The sequence below is a fragment of the Marmota flaviventris genome, chromosome 6 (genome assembly GCF_047511675.1).
Source record: "Marmota flaviventris isolate mMarFla1 chromosome 6, mMarFla1.hap1, whole genome shotgun sequence".
In the NCBI taxonomy this organism is placed as follows: domain Eukaryota; kingdom Metazoa; phylum Chordata; class Mammalia; order Rodentia; family Sciuridae; genus Marmota; species Marmota flaviventris.
Genome location: NC_092503.1, coordinates 154,053,648 through 154,068,164, shown reverse-complemented (window position 1 = coordinate 154,068,164; position 14,517 = coordinate 154,053,648). Strand labels below are relative to the sequence as shown.

The 14,517-nt window shown below is 44.2% G+C and overlaps 1 long non-coding RNA gene across 1 annotated transcript in view; it reads right to left on the bottom strand.

Moving 5' to 3' along the window:
• Positions 1-673: 673 nt before the first annotated feature.
• LOC139706287 (uncharacterized) overlaps positions 674-14,517 on the bottom strand; it is a 174,914-nt gene continuing 161,070 nt past the window's right edge. Inside the window, exons 3-4 of the long non-coding RNA XR_011707896.1 lie at positions 13,657-13,819; positions 674-766 (exon numbers count right to left, since the gene is read on the bottom strand). This is a non-coding gene — a long non-coding RNA (uncharacterized lncRNA). The remainder of the gene's footprint in view (positions 767-13,656; positions 13,820-14,517) is intronic.

Here is a 14,517-nt window from a genome sequence, read left to right as displayed (position 1 = left end):
ACTTCCCTGGAAACCTTCCAGATGCGCACTTCAGTCTCAACTGTGTGGACTGGATTCTGTTTCTAAAAAACAATAGTGAATGGGTTTGCTACTGGCTATTAAGTCTGCTTTCAAGAATAGTTTGGGTATTCCTCGCGAGGAGACTCTTGTTATTTCCATCATGTTAATTTATTTTCAAATTTTCCCTTTCCCCCTCGGTCGGTCTTCAATCCCCTCTCTCGGTGGTGTGCCTAAGTGTTCAGGTAATATACATACAAATGCTTCGACAGACAGATGGGCAAGTACCATCTCCTGGTGCCCATGCCTCTTAGTGAGAAAAGCACCCAAAACAGAGTGCAGCGATTCCACCCCCTCAAGTGCTATAATCATCTCTGCAGGGGGTAGTTCTGTAGCACCACGGATATATAAATTAGGACTACCAATAACGCTTGACAATACAATGAAGTGAACACAGTAATATTCCCTTCTCTAGCACACACATAAAACCAGAAAAATTACAACCAGTAGTGAAATAAAATTGTTAAACCATTTTTGCAAAATCAGTGCTATTTTGTTGCTTTCTTTTTTTTTTTTTAATTCAGAAACATGATTTTCATGTAGCTGAACATCCACTCCAAGAGTGTGAACCTCCGAACAGAAGATTTTCTTAAGCTGTAGGTTTCTTACCAGCTTTGGAGATCATTCTCAGGGGCACAGCTTGTCAGGTATACGTGCAAGAAATCTCTACTCAGAGGCTCACCACAACTGGATAGCTCTTATTTAATTCCTGAAAAACAAAAAAGAAAAGGCCATCAAAGATAACTTATTATCATCCTCATTTCCAGTTGAGGAAATTGAGGCAGAGAGGTAAAATAATTTGCCAAAGATCACATTGCTAGTAAGCGGTCAGCGTAGAGTCTGAACTTGAGAACTCTGCTTCCCGGAAGTAGTACAGGATCCTTAATTTCAAAAGGGAGAGGGAGTGGGCATAGCTCAGTGGTAGAGCATATGTCTGCAAAAGGGAGGGAGCCTCACCTATTATTTGCCCTACATCTTATTACAAAGGCCCGACTAACAGCATCCAATCCTGAAAGAGTTGGCTATAAATACATCGTAAGGACTTGAACTTTGCCCATGAGACATTTTCTCCTTGAATTGGGGCTCTGGCCAGCCTCCCTTGGGATGATGGGCTCAGGGAGAGCCCGGGGCTGTCTACCCACCCATCCACCTGCTTTCTGTTATCCAGAGATATCCTGCCTCCCAAACGGCATACCAAAATAAATAAATAAATAAATAAATGTCAAGGCCGTGGATATTTACATCTCGTGAACCTGAAGGTCAGTTCAAAAGGGCACTGGTTATTTATGGAACTGCTTTAGTCACCTAGGGCAGATGGGAGAAAGGAAGCGCTTGGACCTGTTCCCATTTTATCTTTACAACCTCTAATAGAAGAAGTTGACTGCCGACTGCTAAGGCATTCCAAAGTGAAAGGTGAAATTAATACTTTTAGCATTAAAAATATCGCTTGTGGCAGTCCATGTGCATGAATCTAATGTTCTCAACACCACGAGTCAGAAGACCCTCCCGTGACACTGTGCCATGAACGAAACCTCCAAATAATGAGCAGCTCCAAAGTGGTGATGTCCTTTTAACCGTGGGATAATTTTTGTTTCTAGATGCCAGATACGGAATTTTTTCAAAGTAAAAAAAAAAGAAAAGAAAAAGCACAGAAGCCTGTATCTAGAGCCACTGGTAATGAAACAAACCACCTGAACATTTTCAAATGCCCTACGCAACTCTCCTAGAGTGGTTCTGCATTATGAAAAGAATCCCCAGATCTTGCCCTCGCCAAGGCCTGCTAAATATCTTCCGCCTAAATACACAGGAAAGAAAGTCTAGAGTGTTTTGTAAGGGTGGGAGAGGTGCTAGGGACCAAACCCAGGGTCTTGTGTATGCTAAGCACATACTCTATTCCCGAGCTGCACCCCAGCCCAAAAACAAACTCTTTATCCATCCCCCCAATTGCATCAACTCAAAACTGAAGTTTGTGTAAATGAAGGAGTCCAAGAAACAGAGGCCAGTATGGCAAGTACACTCCATCCCTCAAAACACGTTGCTGAATTTGTCATCACACCCCAAATGACAATAATTCTTTGACTTTATAAAAAGAATTCTGGTTCAATAATTAGGCCACTAAGTTTTCCAACAACCCAAGAACCTCAAGAAACAAAAAGCAGGAGGAGAGCTGTAAACACCATCACAGTGTCCCCGGCTTTGACCAGGATGGAGACACTAACCTGTCAACAGACATCTCCTGGAGAAAATAAAAAGGGAAATTCAGAAGACTCTTCTGCTTGCAATTGAGAGGTATGTCCAGACAGTATCAAGAGTTGTGTTCTCCCATTTGAAACCCAAGTTTTATCTTCCTGTTTTGACTAGTGGGCTCTTGACGAAGGCTTGTGGTGTTATAAATTATCCCATTACTCACTCCCTCAGGTAACCCTGCTGGAACAGGAAGGAAGTAAATCTTGGAGTGGTGCACTTATATCCCTTAATCATACCCAGGCATGCCCTCCAAGGCAGTAAATCACCATCCTGCACACATCACCATGATTCACACCTGCAAAGAGCAGAGACGACAGGTACTGAGAAGGACCATGCCAAAAGAAGGGCATCTGGATACACGAAAATTAACAAACTGAGGCAAACCAGGGCTGGCTCTTCCCTGACAGCCATCACTCCAGCAAGTGTGTCATTCTAATTAAGGGTCATCAGCCATGTTAAAGGCAGATTTTATAGAGCAAAGCTTTCCAAACAGACTCCAGGACTCAGTACAATTTCTAAGCTTTTCTAAAGCTAAACATCGACGTCGTATTCACCCACTCGGGCATGACTTTAGTTAGGACCATTGGTCCTATGGTTGAGCTGGCTGACCATCCTCTCAAACTCTTGAGGGTAGACACATGACCCACCATATGTTTTAAGATGCTACCTAACTATAATCAAGAGCTCATCTAACTTTACAGAGAAGCAGGAAGGAATTAAAACATGCCATCAACACTGGAGAAAAAAATATTTGAGGTTACCCTATCTTCTAAGACGATGCGCCCATTCACTACATCTGGAACAGAAAGAGGAAAAGGGGGTTTTCAATCATCAAAGAGCCTTCTTTTACTCCAATTACAAAAGAATGCAAATTGCTTCCAGGTTGGTGTGAATGGTACAAGTCGGTATGGATTGTCCCATGCAGTACAGGATGCCACCGCTTCCACTGGCCTTGGGAGAACCTGTCGCAGAAGCACCGGTTCAGTGACCATAAGCATAGATCTCTAGCTATAGAGGCAAGCAAGCGCCCCACCCTGCTCCTGCCAGGCACATGCCAACAGAACAAGACCAGATGATAGGAAACCCCTCCTGCAGGCTCTTGTCAACCTTTACACCGCGAGACTTAACTTTTTACATTTGACTCCATGACGTGTGTTTTACATCATTCAAACTTTTGGGACGAAAACTCACACACTGGGGGAAGAAATGATGCTGTCTGAGCGAGGATCAGGCCAGACGGACAGAAGGTTCTACTCTGCCTTCAGCGAGATGGTTGCCCCAAAGATCAGCCTCTGAGCTGGCCAAGGGCAGGGATTTGCAAGACAAAGAACAACAAGTATTTTTGACAGCTGTGCATATATACATAGGATAGAGAGCCAGAAGTCTCCTCTAAATAAGAACCAGCGTGGCACATTTAAATAGAGTAAGGTAAGTGAAAATAGATTTTTTTTTCTGTAAAAGAATGAACTCAATGCGACCACCCTTTTAAGTTTGCATTATTTATTTATTTATCTTATTGATTTTAAAGGGCTTTCTAATAAGATTGCCCGTCCTCCGTGGTAAGGCCAAAAGCTCTCTGACTGCATGGGAATGAGCTGTGGTCTGCTCAACTTTCAGCACGAGACTCTCTCACTCAGACTGTGTCATCCTTATATTAAAACAAAAGCATCTCCGTGGACCTGGGGGATGTGCTGTGGGAACACTACTGACCACACTTTAGCCTGGATGGGATGCTCACACAGACAAAGCCCAGGCCGGCTCATAAAAAGCATCCACACTAAAACGCACGGAGATAACCTCGATGGCCACTCCTCCAGGAAACCCGAGTGCATGGGGTCACTTCGACCCTACCAGGGGCAGGAATGACTTTGTGGTTGCTCTATCTACATTTTTAATCACATTTTTATTTCACCTCCAGCTTTAAAACCGATCAAATGGAAGGAGGCCTTCTGGGTAAACCCTCCCCCTGACTCTCGTTGGGGTTGGGAGAATGTCATTTCTAGACCTAAAGAACAATGCAACATGAACCACAGATGCCAGTGTCTGTCAGATACGGAGTGTCCACAGATTAACCCGTGGCCACCTACCCCTGCACGGCACCCCTGATGCACTCACAAGCCGACAGAGGGAAGACGCCTTTTAGCTAAAAATGGAGATGTCAGGCAGCTGCTTGTCCGACTTTAAAAATGATCCTTGGGAAATCTCAAGGGCTTATGCTCCCTAAAACAGCAAATACATGCTTTTTTTTTTTTTTTCTTTTCTTTTAATGTAATAGCAGTCAACCACAGTCAAGGTCAGAAAAAGTGTACTTGGCCACCTGAATAACTCTACCATATTTGGTATTCAAAATTAAAAGGCAGAGAGTTAAAAGTGGTAGTTAAGTGCTAGATCTCAACTTAAAAGTTTAAAATTGGGGCAGGACATAAACCAAAATAAGGACGCCTCATTTAACGGCAGTTAGTCAGCTCGCTTGTTAAGTGCACTCTGATTCATACACACAGTCAAAAAATAGGACTACAGCTGACAGAGAGCAGCCAGCGCCGTGGCAGACATGTTTACTGAGCCATTATGTATGCGCGGAACTGTCCTGGAACTGTGAGGCTTGCCCCAAGCAGGGCCAAGAGGAACTGAGCATCATTAAAACAGCAAGATCCATAAAGGCACAGGAGGGCAAGAGTGCAGTCAGCAAAACGTCAGTAAGTCACCTCCTTGACTCTGTCCTGCTCTTAAAACGCAGCCCTCAGACACCGTGCGCCCACCACACAGAAGGCACCAGAAAGGGGGCTCCCAGCCTGCAGCCAAAATGACAGCCTAGATAGAGCTTGTGGGTTCTATAAATGGTGGCTTGAGATTCGGGTTTCATTTTTCTGTCTAAATAAAATGTCCCTGGAAATGTTCTCCCGACACAATGGAAGCACCGAAGATTTATAGACAGAGTGGTTCACCAACTCTTTTTGCTCCAGAGCAGTTAAAGGACGACTAGGTCACGAGGCCCTCCTACCTGCCACTTGGCTGCTATACAGAGGCTGGGTCCACTTCGGCACCAAACAATAAACCACAGACACTCAACCAGAAAATCACCATCTTCCAGAGCATAAAACCGTATTTCTAACACCCAGATGATAAAGTTTGGGGGAGGAATGAGAAGGGTTGGTGGTGTGTGGGAGCAGAGAGGAGACTTTTTACATGGCCCTAAGGGTATTGTTTAGGTTTCGTGAAGCTCAGACTGAAAAACGGCCCAGTGCTAGCCTTGCCTTCAAGGTATCAGTGTGAGCTTTCAGCCGAAAATCATTGTGGGTTACTGGTGAGTGTTTTGTGTCAGTAGAATATACACAGGTTTCGCCCACCACCGACCAAAAATGTTAATGACTCGAGAGCCAGGCAGGGAAGCCTAAACATGTCTCTGTATCTTTGTCCTTTTGTATAACAAGCCGCTAAAGAAGTTCAAAGAGACTCCGTGTTATTCCAGAGCCCTGAATTTATAAATCTCACAGCTAGCATTTCCCAGTCGGGGGGCAAGAACAGATCAGAAGATGAGGGGCATTTCTGTCCTTCAGGACACGGCCGGCAGCTGCTGTTCCCTTTCTGCCTACTGGGCTCATGCGAACTTATTCATGCATTTGGCGTGTTCGTGGAATTTGCCAGTTTGCTGGGCTTGACACCAGAAAGATGGCTGAACATTTGCTGTTGTCCATTTGCTGACCGACAACAATTCAAGACTTAAATGCCACATTCAAAGAACCTGACCAGCTGGGAGAAGGCGTTGAAGTCCTGGATGAAGCAAAAGTCAAAAAGGAAATACCATTTTCTAGTCATTCAAATAACCCTTTTCCGCACCCTCTCTTCTTATGAAAATTGGCCCTGCTCCTAACATGTTTCAATCAATGTTCACAACGGCCACCCCATCAGCAGGCGCTTCAGGTAACTCCAGCCAATTCTGAAGTTTAAGCCCAATGAAGCTCTTGTCTTCCACAGTTTTGTGATGAAAATCGAAATCCCTTTAGATGGTGATGAAATCCAAACCAAGCCCCTAAGTTACTGAAGGGCAGAAACACGACTAGGAAAAGTTCTAGTACCCTCTTCCGGCATAATAATAGATTAAATAAAACTTTGTGTACTTATTCAAAAATGCCTTGGCCTGGTCCTCTTCGTGCAGCAAGAACAGGAAGGTCTAAACGACTGTCATCAAAGTCTTCTCAAGTTGTTCTCGTTTTATTATCAATTGGCAAACTAAAATTTTATATCTTCCACCGCATGTTGCAAACGTCTTAATTACAACTTTACTTCATTTATATTCAGAAATACACTAGTATTCTGCCAAAACAGAATAATAAACTTAAAAAATTGATCCATTAATTTGAAATTTTCCCTCCCAGAGACACTTTGCCCTTCTTTTATGTATCTTGGATTAATGTCTGGAAACATCTTTTATACCAAATATCTTGTCCCTACTAAGGCTGGAATGCTGGATTTCTACAAATATCTTTGTTGGTACTAAACAAATGCTCAACAACCTTCACAATTAACAAACGGAACACAGCCCCAGATGAACACCAGCTACATAAACAACCTGAGCACAAAAACACATCTCTACCAAATCAGTGACATTCTCAGACAATAAATAGCCCATTCCACGTCACCGGGCCACCCCAGGAACTTCTGTCACCTTCTCTGAGTCCACAGACTGCAAGGGATACCATCTACACCAACTCTTAAAAGAACACGTGTGACTAATATTGGTTCTTTCCAGCTCTAATACTTAATGAAAGTCTCTAAAGTTAAGAAATAGAAAACTCTGTATTTTTACAAATAGTCTTGCTACATGGAAAGTATGGAAGTGTGTCCAAAGCTGTGAATTTGTCGCACTAAGCAGATACCCACAAGATTTCAGGAGCACCAAGACTGTGTGGGCTGCTAATCACCACCCAAATCCCCACCACTGCTGCATGACTTAGGTGGTCAAATCCCCTGGATAAAATTCCTAGCTATTTCTGGGCACAGTGGCACAGGCCTGTGATCCTATTGGCTCAGGAGGTCAAGGCAGGGGGATCCCAAGTTCAAAGCCGGCCTCAGCAACGGCAAGGCACTAGGCAAATCTGTGAGACCCTGTGTCTGAATAAAATACAACATAGGGCTGGGATGTGGCTCAGTGGTCGAGTGCTCTTGAGTTCAATCCCCGGTACCCCCACACCCAAAACAAATTCCCAGCCGTTAAACCCCTTCACGTGAAGTCGTTTCTTGTAGGGATCCAGTGGCCAACGTCTCCGGGCAGGGTCAGCTGAACAGGTAAATCGCAGCAGGGGGGAGAGTAGAGGGAACTTTCCAATTAGGGAGAAGAGCTTTCCACCAGGGTGGACCACAGCAGGGGAGGGGTGAGGAAACAAATCAATCCAGGAACCCAACCAGGACAGGCCATATTTCACTCCACTTTGAAGTAGAAAATGTCAGGACTTGGCTTCTGATCGTGGCTGAGAGCCGAACATTTACGTTTTGATAATCTGCTCTCCCACTCAGGTAAACACAGCGTGAAAGTGATTCCATCAAATTTTTTCATCAAATTTCAGAAATTAGAACAAAAGTCCTCTAAGTAAAGGCAGGAACTATCTTTGTAAAAGCTCTTCTACCCAAAACATTAACATCGAGGGAAAGTCTTGCCATGTGGATCTCGAAGCACACAAGGGGAAACCCTGGTCTATGGACCCCAGGGCCGGGCTTCATCACCAGGGCCACTTGTTCCTCACGAGTATTAGTCTGGAAAAAAATTCAACCCGTTTAGGTTTCACACCAACATTTAGAAGCCTACAAAAACATTAAAATAGTGGCCTCTTGTAAAGTAGAGCAACATTCCATCAGAACTAGAAGATAAGGTGGGCAGAGGCCTCCATCACTGCATGTCCAAATAGCTTTTCACCTTCGAGTATCAGAATGAGAGGATCTGAGCGATAGATCAGCAGAATCCTGCCCAATTCCACAGCCTAAGTGAGGTCCTGAAGATGATGCCTCTGTGTCCAGTGGTCAGGCTGGCTCCCCAAAGTTCCCCTGATTCTCATGCAAAGAAATTCAGCTTCAACCTGGGAATTCCCAATTTTTTTTTTTTTTTTTTCAGAGAATGGGATGCAGAATCTGATGAGACCGAGTTTCAGAGGAATCCGGAGCGACACTGCTCAGCTTCCTTCCCAGGATGTAGCAGGTGGCCACTTTTTATGCATAAACGCTAGGTTTAAAGCACCCCAGGAACCAGGTAAAACAGAAGTTCCAAGGAGCAGAGATGAGACATCGGCAAGGTAACCAGGGAAGTGGCAGGAGGCCTGCTCTGGAAAACTAACTGACGGAGGGGGCCATAGAACTAGCACCAAGTTGGTAGGTGGTCCAAGTGGCCAATTCCCACCTTTAATTCTTCCTTTTTACCTAGAAATGACGATCCCAACCACCTGTGCCACATCAAGCATAAAGGAACCTGAAGACCACCTGCCCTTTCCTCCTGGAGGAAGCCGAAGAAGACATTTTGACCTCACTGTTCTTGGGGGCACACGCTCCCTGTGGTCTGAGAAAGTCCTGGGACTCAGCTGGTCGTGAGCAGCTGGCAGGGAGTTCAGCTCCTCCCCTCCAGGGCTGGACACAGACACGTTTTTTAAAGGTGAGTGAAGACAATTTCCGCTCTTTTTCTGGTATCACTCCTTATTGTGAAAAGGAGTGAGAATTAAATAAGGCAGAGAACAGAGACCACCAGGAGGTGAGCAGGCACAGTGGGGGTGGACCCCAACAGCCAGGGGACGCAAAGCTGTGCAGGCAGCTCACAGCAGGACTTCCCTCACCTGCTCTCACCTCTTACCTTCCCTCAGCCTCATTAGCATTGCTCCTGAGGACACAAGAAAACATCAGCTGCACAGTAAGAAAAAGCCACAGCCCAACAGGACACGCCGAGACCCTCCAACAACCCTCCCAGGGTAAAGGGAACCCAGGGGCCTTCGACTCCACCCAAAGCATCGCAGCAAGCACAGCGCTCCCCTGAATCCTGTTTCTATGTTCCAGAGGGAGAAACCTTTTCCCTTCTGGGTCTCTCCTGAAGGCCAAGCCACCTCCTTTGTAAGATCCCTTCTCCCACTGGCCCTGACCCACAGCCCAAGAGTGAACTCATCACTTGCTTAAAAAAAAAATATATATATATATATATCTATATATATATCTATATATATATATATATATATATATATCTGTACACCCTTGTTCATAGAGCAACATTCACAAAATAATGGTGATAAGAGCCTATGCATTGAAGCAACCCAAATGCCCATCATCAGATGAATGGATGCAGCGTGACATGTACAATAGGTTATTATTCAGCCTTAAAGACAGGCAGGGGGGTGGATTCTGGCATCTGTCACAGCACAGAGGAATCCTGAAGGTATGACGCTAAGCGAAATCAGCCAGTCACAAATGGAACAACATTGTGTGACTCCAAACTCACAGGAATAGAAGAAATGTCAGTTCTAGGGGCTGTGGGGAGGGGAACAATGAGTTGTTTCATGAGTTTTGCAAGATGTAAGGCTCTGGAGATTGGGTGCACAAGGATGGGAATATTCTCAACACTACTCAATTACACACTTGAAAAGAATGAAAATGGTAAGTTTTATGTTATATGTTTGTTAATCATAATAAAAAAAATAAATTAAAAAGACATATATTTAGCCCACAAACTGGAATTAGTTGCTTTCTCTTCTAAACTACCTCTGAATCCTCAGGAGCTAATTGGCAAGAGTCACTTGCCTCATATGGCACCCATTGGATCCCCTGAAATAACAGGTACTAGCATCACTGCTTACTTTACAGACGAGCAGGCGGAGGTCCAGAGAGACTCAATGTCTTTGCAAGATGGCACCCTCACGGATGAGTGAAGGGTGCCACATCTCAGCTTGTCTTACAGAGCCTGCTCTTCCTCCTAGATGACCTCACCATTCCTGCAAGCAGGATTCCCCCACCCAACCCTCCTAACAGCTCTCCCAAAGGTCACAGTCACCTCCCTGTTCCCTTCCTGGGTTTGGTGAGCTTATCTACACTTGGCTTCTGTGGTAGGTGATGCAGACTGACCCACCCTGGCCTTCAGGACACAATCTCTTCCCTCCACTTTCTGGACACCATTTTCTCCTGGTAATCCTACTGTCTGACCACTCCTTCCTTATCATGTTCTTAAGAAACAGAGTCTTCCTCAATTTCCACCAAAACAATGGCTAATCATGACTAAATAAGTAGTGGAGTTACAGTACTTTAAATTCATTTCACACATTCTCAGGGTTGTTTTTGTTATCTGTTCTAGATCTCTGGAGACAGGTTCTCTAGAGTTGTCCATGAAGATGGGGAGTCTATTTTACTTACCATACATCTCTCAAAGCCGAGTGCAATATATGACATGTAGTAAATTTCAAAAAGAATTATTAAATTTGATCTTAATATAACCAAACCCTTGTGTTCAAAACCACTTTTCCCAGCACTCTTCCAGATTCAGTGAGAAAATTCCCCCAACTACTTAACTGTCACCCTCACTCCAAGGCCAGATAAGGTTCATCAGGGGCTCCAGGGAAGATCTAAAGCAGTTGAAAAGCTTCACAGCGTTACTTCTCAGATCCCTGCCATATCTCACCCCAGTACAAAAGCATTAAATGAAATTAGAATATTCCAATTTTCCTACATGTCCGCCTACTAATTGAACTAAATACTTGAAACCCTAACACAAGAAATTAGAGGAAACTCGGAAAGCGTGATCATTCCAGTCAGCTGAATTTTGGTGAAGAGTATGTTCACCTAGCTGTAGATTAAATTCACCCCACCATGTCCCTGAACAGCAAGTTACACAACAGTCCACTTTTATCCTGTTATTTCCTTAAAATAACAGGCTGCTTCACCAGCACCCTCTGTAGGTGACACACCCGAGGCTGGCCCTACCTCTTCCTTTGTACTTCATCCTTTTTTGAACAGGACATGATCTCTGACTTCAGGGATGCTCTCCTATTAATTCTCTGCCCAGCATAATGGAATGCTAATAGGCTGCTAGGATGCGCTCTGCAAAAATCAATGTTGTAGACCCTGCAGGGTAACTCAACTACTCCAGTGGGTGTGGAGCACACAGCACTGGGTACCACTGGGTAAGTCACTGCTCCAAGGAATGGACACTTATCCTAGGGAACTCACAGCTGGCCTTCATTTTTTATTACAGCATTATAATCATACATAGTATTTGGGTTCCCAATGACAAAAGCATCCATGCAAGGAATTTGATTTCTATTCCTACTCCCCCACCCCATTATCCCCTCCTCTACTCCACTGACCTTCCTTTCACTCCTTTATTCATTTATTTTTCATTGGCACCTTCTACATATGCACAAAGGTGGAATCTCTCTGGGTACATTTAGGTGTGTATATGACAGGACTCTGTTGGATTCATTCCACCTTTCCTCCCCTTTCCCTCCCTCCCTTCCTCTCCTTCTCCTCCTACTCTCTTATCTTCTCTTATCTTTATGCTATCTGATCCCCTCCGCCATCTTTCCTCTATTTTCTCTAGCTTCCACATATGATGGAAAACATTTGACTTGATTTTCTGAGTCTGGCTTATTTCACTTAGCATGATTTTCTCCATTTCCATCCATTTATCGGCAAATGCCATTATTTCTTTCTTTGTGGCTGAGTAAAACTCCACTGTGTGAATGTGCCACATGTTCTTGCTCCATTCCTCTGTTGACAGGCATCTGACTGGCTCCATGTTCTTAGCTATTGTGAACTGAGGTGCTGTAAACATTCTAGTGACTGTGTCCCTACAGTATGCTGGTTTTAGTCCTTTTGCATAAATACCGAAGAGGAAAGATAGCTAGTCATATGGTGGGTCTGTTTCTAGTTTTTGGAAGAACCTTCACACTGCTTTCCAAAGTGGTTGGATTAATTTTCAGCCCGGCCAACAATGAACGAGTACACCTTTTTCTCCACCTCCTCACCAACACCTATTTATTTATTTTGTATTCTTGATAATTGCCAATCGAACTGAAGTGACATGAAATCTCAGTGTAGTTTTGGTTTGCATATCTCTGATTCCTAGAGATACTGAACATTTTTTCATATATCTGTTGGCCATTTGTGCTTCTTCTTTTGAGAAATTTGTTTAGTTTTTTTTTTTTTTTTACTCATTTATTGATTGGGTTTTTTGTTTGTTTTGTTTTTAGCATTGAGTTTTTGTGGTTTTTTTTTATATGTTCTGGATATTAATCCCCCATCAGAGAAGTAGCTGGCAAGGATTTGTTTTCCCATTCCATAGGCTCTCTCTTTCCTCTCTTTGTTGCTCAAAGCTTTTTAATGTGATGGCATCCCACTTTATTGATTCCTGGTTTTATTTCTTGAGCTTTAGGGGTCTTGCCGAGGAAGTCAATGCCTGCACTTATATGATGAAGTGCTGACCCTAGGTTCTTTTCCAGCAGTTACAAGGTTTCTGGCCTAAATTCCTAAGTCTTTCATCCGTTTTGATCTGACTCTTGTGCAGGGTGACAGACAGGGGTCTAGTTTCATTCTTCTACATATGGATATCCAGTCCTCCCAGCACCGTTTGTTTAAAAGGTTGTCTTTTCTCCAATGTGTGTTTTGGGCACCTTTGTCAAGGGTCCGATGACTGTAGGTATGTGGCTCTGTCTGTCTTCTGTACTATCCCACGGGTCTCCATGTCGATTCACTCAGATCTTCTTTAAATGGATTTTTTGTGTGTGTTTGACTTAGGTATTGAGACTAATTTCCCATCTTATTTAAAATACCTCAAAAATACTGAGGTAGCAATTCCTTACAAACCTGTAATATGGACAACATCCAAAATATATATATTTTTTTGCACAATGTAAAAAAGATGAAATTTCACCAAAGAAAGAAAGAAGGGTGATTACCGAGTAGTGTTGTGAATTTGGGAAGTTGGCTGCTACGAGAGAGGGGATAATTTCTTTTAAGTCTAGATGGAAAAATGAACCGACTATCACCGTAACACACTGGTAGATTGAAATGGAGCATTACAAGGAACATGGAATCCAATATCCATTTTTGAGAAATATTATTTTTCAACAAACGAAAGGTCACTCTTTGATAACACAAGTGTGATGGCACAAGACGTTGACCCAAGAAAGCCTACCTTTTTAAGATGGAGAAGATGTCTTAAAAGATCATCTCTCTTTGAAAGAAGGAGAAAAGAAGAGCCTTTCTAAACTTCTGAGAGTGACAGAAGACACGTTTTCTTTTCATCCTACGGTGGTCTTTAATGACGCCCGTATCCAGAGTTAAGGCTTTGCTGCTGTTGTTGTTTTATAAAACGCATCTATGAAATTATCTTACCCAGCCTGAAGGCTGTGCTTTCAGAAGGCTGCGGTCTCTGAAGTCCAAGTATGTCACTGGAACAAATGTCACCCAGAGAAGGTACGGGCGCCCAGAGGGTGAGGCGGGCGGACTTGGGAGCCCCTGGGGAAGACTCGGCACACCCTCTCTTCAGCAGGGTTCCCTGTGTGTGACAACAAAAGAAAACTGACTTATTTGGTCAATATTATTGTTTCCAAATTCCCTGCAGTGGACCCTCTTGCTGTCTGCAGAGGGGGCTCGCACTCCCACCGCCCCTGCTCCGGAGACCTCAAGAGCATATTTGGACTTAACTCTACTACTGCCTTTGTGGGGTCACCTAGCTGCCACCCTCCTAACCCCCGTAGCTCCTGCAGTCAGCACCTGTCCCACGACCCTCGTTTTCTGTTACTTTCCTTCTTCCCTGCTGGCCTGTGAGGTCCTGAAGGTTGCAGACCCTGACTTGACCTTCCCAACATTTCCAAGTGCCCCCAGCACAACAGGTCCCTGGCAGGGCCATTGATTTAAGGAAAATCCAAGGTGCGCCTGGAATGAACCAGGCACTGCTCTGGGAGCCGGAGTGGTGGCAGTGAAGGAAACACACACCAGAGTCAGTTTGGGCAAGCTGACGGTCCAGCCATGTTCCTACAGGTGGACAGAAGGCTACTAGAGAACCAGCTCCTTCTCTCCTTGACAGCTTGGAAATCTTACTCAGAGAAAGAAGTAAACCTCGCCCCTGACCCGCAATTACAAATCTCTACAATCATGAACGTGAAGTCCAAGCCCGATCAGAGTCCTAGAGTTATGAGTGGACCTGTTCATTTCCTTTATCAACAACCAATATCAAAAGATGGGAGACGGGAC